Source organism: Cibotium barometz, chromosome 54 (assembly GCF_041138505.1).
Source record: "Cibotium barometz isolate CiBa-2024 chromosome 54, ASM4113850v1, whole genome shotgun sequence".
NCBI classification, from domain to species: Eukaryota; Viridiplantae; Streptophyta; class Polypodiopsida; order Cyatheales; family Cibotiaceae; genus Cibotium; species Cibotium barometz.
This window is the reverse complement of record NC_141099.1, coordinates 11,372,786-11,379,094: the sequence shown is the minus strand read 5'-3', so window position 1 is coordinate 11,379,094 and position 6,309 is coordinate 11,372,786.

Genomic DNA, 6,309 nt, shown 5'->3' with positions numbered 1-6,309 from the left:
TGAGAATATTGTCGACCATCTTTTCTTCATCAAACTTTGCAGGATATATACAATTATTATCAAGAGAAGCACATCCCTTGTATGGAGAGTCATCAATAAGAATCGTTCTACGAGCATCACAATCAAAACATGAAGCAATTTTTGGCAATGGCTTGAACATTGCCTGAACTGTTGGATTATCAGGTCTAGCTATTTTACCACTTTTATCCTTCTCGCAAGCCTCTTGACCCCAAACTACAAAAAAAGGCAATATCTCTCCTGCTCTGTCTTGTAATATTCTCAATATTTGAAGAACATTACTCTCTGTCACTGTTGACCAGATCCCAACATTAATATTCTTTAATAAAATCTTCAAGAATTGGATACATCCTGGCCTTAGTACAATATATCGTTTTGAATCCATTTTAATAGTTTCATGTATTGAAGATGGTTGTTGTTTCATGTATTGAAGATGGTTGTTGTTGACAACGTTTCAATAGTAGACCATTCAGGTCCAACAAAATTGTCAACACTAATTTCTTGGAGATAGCAGTGTCGGTACTTCTTGGTACTTCTTCTTCGGGCTGGAAATTCTCACCCATTGCTTCATTTGTTGGAGATTTAGGTACCCCAATTTCATTGTCAGTATTTGTCTTTAAACCTTGTGGATGGACATCACTGAATGTGTGGGAGAAGCTCTCATCCACAGTTTGATTGTGGCATTCCGTAGCTACTTCACTTGGTGCTACTATCTCAATTTCAGGATCTAAAAGAAAAAAAAGTAACATTGACTCAACAATCTTTCAAACTAAAAGAATTTATAATTGTAACACTCACTCTTAACACGTGTTTATTGGTGTAATCTAAAAGGAAATCATGTTTGGATACCAATTTATCAATTCTACTTGCTCACTCTAGAATTGGAGGGTTTAAAATGGATTTCCAAATACACCCATTATTCTAGCTCTACCGTTTGGTAGAGCCAGTTTGCAAGTAGGCCTTGAGATCCACTCTTGAGCTCCAAGAGTAGATGGAGGTGAGAAACACAAAACCACTCAACTATATGGTAAAGCTAAAATTTTAGATGTTTTAGATTTTCCATATGGTAGAGCTGAAATTTATAAGTCTTGCTTTACCACGTGGTTGAGTTGGGGATCAAGATAGCTTCTTTATGGGTGAAGCTAGTAGACTTCCATAGGTTCTAGGTCTAGACTTCAATGGGTTCTAGCTCATCGCACGTGACAAGAACCAAGGAGCTAGAATTGCATTTGAACTAGCTCTACCATGTGGTGGAGCTAGAAATGCATTGGCCTAGCTCTACCATATGGTAGAGCTAGACTTAAATGGATGCTCTGCAAAAACTATCTTTGGGGGGGTGCATTGGCCTAGCTCCACCACTTTGAAGAGGTAGCTAGACTTTAATGGATTCTTGGTCCACAACTTTGAAGAGGTAGCTAGCTCCACCAAATTGTAGACCTATTGAAATCTAGATCTACTAGAGGGTAGGATTGAAGTAAATGAGAGGATCTCTAGCTCTATCATCTTAGATTTATAAGCAAGATTTTCAGATTCACCAACTGGCCATTGTGCGACCACTAAGTAGGCTTTCCAAATTCACCAATTGGTTATGTAAAAAGTGAATTTGTCAATGAACATGTTAGGATCCACAACTTGGTGATTCTAGATTCCAAAGCCCAATTTGGAGAGAGCTACAAAAATACTACTAAAAAATGAACCAAGGATATAACAAGTCAAAACATCACCAAATCAAAGTATTGAAGATACAAGGAAAGCCCATTAAGAAGTTACATACTGTCTTCAAAATCCAAAAAATCTTGAGCTGAATGAACTTCACCATGGCTCGATCTTTCCGTGGTATTCCTTGGATTGTTAGTAATAGGCGGTACTGGTTGCTCATTTCTTGACTTTGCAAAGTCAAGAAGCCTTGTTCCCATATTTCTTTGATCTTCAATACTCTCCACTAGGCAAATCACTTCCTTATTTAGTGCTAGCCCTAGCTCGATGATGTAGCCATTACTGAAAAGATCAACAAGCTTGCAACCTTCTCTGCAATACTTCCGAATACATTGCTTGATCAAAAGATTCTTCTTGATTCTTAGAAACTCAATGTCTGGGATAGTTTTAACATCTTCATTATCTATATCAAGAAGTCCAGTATCCAATATTGTCGCTTGTGTACCTGGATCAGGAACATCTGCTAGACCTTGAAAGGCATCTCCCTTGCTGAAAAACACTAAGGATGTGAAGAACTCTATTGCACCAATGCATCGGTTGTCACGTCGAAAATGCAATGCCCCATTATACTGTTTCTTTGCTATGCCACTCAAATTTTTTAAAGCATTTTGCAAGTGAATAAAATCTGTAATATTTAGAAAGATAAGCAACACATATTGGGATGGCAAAGATCTACCAGCAGGCTGCTGTAATGATCTTAATGCCGTTCAAAAGATTGCAAAATGATTCCACATCCCAATGCATATTTCTTCCCAAATCTTCAGTGTTATCCAGAACACATAACCCAATGGAAATTGGATTGTTGAGGTGCTTCAAGTAGTAACTCCCGTCGAATGGAAGACTCATAGCATAAATACACCAAGGAAGATCCAAGGACAAGGTTGAACTTTCTTTGCTAAGGCTGATATTCCACTCCACATATTGCCTTGCTTATACTGGAAAATCAATCTTCATTGATCCAACCTGTAGCTTTGACTTTATATACACATCACATAACTTCAAAAGAACTGAGTATACAACCTGTAGCTTTGACTTTATATACAACCTCATTGATGCTATAGGTGATAGTCAATTCTGACCAATCTTGACATTGTTTGTCCTTGTTCAGACTGTTGAACTCTACAAGCAATGCATCTTGAATAATTTTATCTTGCTTGAGCTGCTTGATATGCTCTGGCATGTCAATCACATCTACATCCTTAGTACCCTTTGAAAGAACAATTTTTCCAAACCTGATTTCTGATTGTATTTGTTTGACTTCTTGTTCATCTAGCCCAGTAAGACATCTGAAAACTGTGGCAGTTGGTTTCTTGTTTTGCTTCATGATTTCAAGCCAGCCTTTGAAAACTTCATCAGAGTAAATGACCATGTGAGACTGCCCACCGTAATTCTAGCCATTCAAGTATTTTTTTCAAAACATATAATTATAAGAGAGCAAGGGATATGGACATACATCCCAGTCTACACGAGATGATGAGCCCTCTGTTACTCCAGATGCTGGCCTTGACGGAGAATTATTGAAGATCCACTGACTCCTCAAGTGCTGCAAGACATCATAGTATGGTTGTTTGACATATAATGATTGGGCCTCTTCATTAGCTATAGCAGATATGGCCGTCGCAACTTGTGGCTCTGGATCTACAACAATTCGAGCCTTCCTTTTTTCATACACTTGTATTAGGTCTTGAGCACGACCATCTTTTTCCATTTCTTGATACCGTAAGAATTTTGCAGCATAGATGGAATGTTGGCCATCAGTAATCTAATATGAATACTCAGTGAGTTTCTCCTCTGTTACCTCACTTAGTTTCATTGGAATTCCTTTCTTCTTGCCAGCATTCTTTACAGGCATCAAGTATGCACACGCTCCTGGCCTGTTTGCACTTGCACCAAAAAATAACACACATTCATCCACACGGTGAGGTTCTATTTGACGGGAGTTATAGTGATCAAGAGCTAGCCAGCATTGATCTACAGGGATCTCATACTCTTTGTACTTGAATGGAAAATACTTAGAGTATTTTTCCATACCCCCTATATCACTCTTTTGTGCCTTTTGCACCTCATTTTCCAAAACTTTGGGATCCACAAATCTTATTTTTGTTGAATTTTCCAAGCCTGTTTTCTCTACTGTAGATTTAAGAAAACTGCTTCATTTACATCCATAATACCTGTACTGCTTTTTGCCTTTTTTGAACTGGATTTTTAGAGGACGTTTTCTCTTTTTTTTATTTGCCTTTCACACAATAAGCAATGGAAGCTTGCAACTCTTCAAGAGTTATTTCTTGACTTGCACAATCTAACTTCCACCCTCGAGAGAACGTAGTATCTTGTTTGTCTCTTACTATTCGTTCAATAATGAATGCCTTGGGATCTAGTTGATACTCATGGATCCCAGGTACCCCAATATTTATGCATTCAATATTGGGATGAGAATCAACTATAGAAATATAAGATAGAGTCATTGGTCCTAGATCCTCAAAAGTATCCATGCCCACATCACTAGCAACAAATAGATGAATTTTGTTAAATTGTGAACCCTGAAGACCCCAAATATCTAAGTACCACTGTCGTCGTTGATCAGCAGAGGCAAAGTTAACATTGTCCGAAACTTCCACCACTTTTCTTTTCTGAGACATCTTTCACCTGCAACAAAAACCACAATTGTTAATTATAGTTATTGTATTCTTACACTTTAAAAAAAACTTAAAATATCATATTCAAAAATCACAATATATATCTATGAAAACACTGTGGAGGAGATGAAGAGTATTTCCATACCACCACATGGTAGAGCTAGACCTCAAAGCATTCTATCTCTACAATGTGGTTTAGGTAGAATAGAGGTCTACCACAGTTACATTCAACCTCAGCCAGTACATTCATTGAAGTCTAGCTCTACCACATGGTAAAGCTAGAAGAATGCATTCTAGCTCCACCACATGGTGGAGCTGGACCTCAAAGCATTCTAGCTCTACGATGTGGTCTAGGTAGAATATAGCTCTACCACGTGGTAGACCTAGATCAAATGCAATTCTAGATCCTTGATTCTTGTCATGAGAAGTAGGTCTCTTCTTGGAGTAATTGGTTTTGTTGATGTGTATGGAACATAGCTAGATCGATGCATTCTTGCTCTACCACATGGTAGAGCTAGACCTCAAAGCTTTCTACCTTTACGATTCTAGCTCCACCACATGGTAGAGCTAGACCTCAAATGCAATTCTAGCTCCACCACCACATGGTAGAGCTAGACCTCAAAGCATTCTATCTCTACAGTAAGGTTTAGGTAGAATGCAGCTCTACCACAGTTACATTCAAGCTTAGCCGGTTACATTCATTGAAGTCTAGCTCTAAGCTCTACCACATGGTAGAGCTAGAAGAATGCATTCTAGCTCCATCACATGGTAGAGCTACATTTCAAAGCATTCTGGTCAATACATTTATTAATCTTGCTCTGCCACCCGCCGGTGGAGATAATATCCATTGAAAAACCAGCACTAGAATACTTTGAAGTCCAGCTAGAATGCATTTGTCTAGCTCTACCATGTGGTAGAGCAAGACTAACAAATGTATTAAGATCTCAGTCTATCTCTACCATGTGGTGGAGCTAGAATCGTAGAGGTAGATAACTTTGAGGTCTAGCTCTACCTTGTGGTAGAGCAAGAATGCATCGATCTAGCTGTGTTCCATACACATCAACAAAACCAATTGCTCCAAGAAGAGACCTACTTCACATGACAAGAACCAAGGAGCTATAATTGCACTTGAGGTCCAGCTCTACCACATGGTAGAGCTGTATTCTACCTAGACCACATCGTAGAGCTAGAATGCTTTGAGGTCAAGCTCTACCATGTGGTGGAGCTAGAATTTCATTTGAGGTCTAGCTCTACCATGTGGTAGAGCTGTATTCTATCTAAACTACATCGTAGAGCTAGAATGCTTTGAGGTCTAGCTCTACCATGTGGTGGAGCTAGAATGCATTCTTCTAGCTCTACCATGTGGTAGATCTATACTTCAATGAATGTAACTGGCTGAGGTAACTGTGGTAGATCTATACTTCAATGAATGTAACCGGCTCTACCATGTGGTAGATCTATACTGCAATGAATGTAACTGTGGTAGAGCTAGACCTCAAAGCTTTCTACCTCTATGATTCTAGCTCCACCACATGGTAGAGCTAGACCTCAAATGCAATTCTACCTCTATGATTCTAGCTCCACCACATGGTAGAGCTAGACCTCAAAGCTTTCTACCTCTATGATTCTAGCTCCACCACATGGTAGAGCTAGACCTCAAATGCAATTCTAGCTCCACCACATGGTAGAGCTAGACCTCAAGGCATTCTATCTTAATTACTCCATCTTGGAGCTCTCAATTATACATTTATTAGTCTTGCTCTACCACATGGTAGAGCTAGATAAATGCATTCTAGCTGGACTTCAAAGGATTCTAGTGCTGGTCTTTCAATGGATATTATCTCTACCAGGTGGCAGAGCAAGATTAATAAATGTATTCACCAGAATGCTTTGAAATCTAGCTCTACCATGTGGTGGAGCTAGAATGCATTCTTCTATC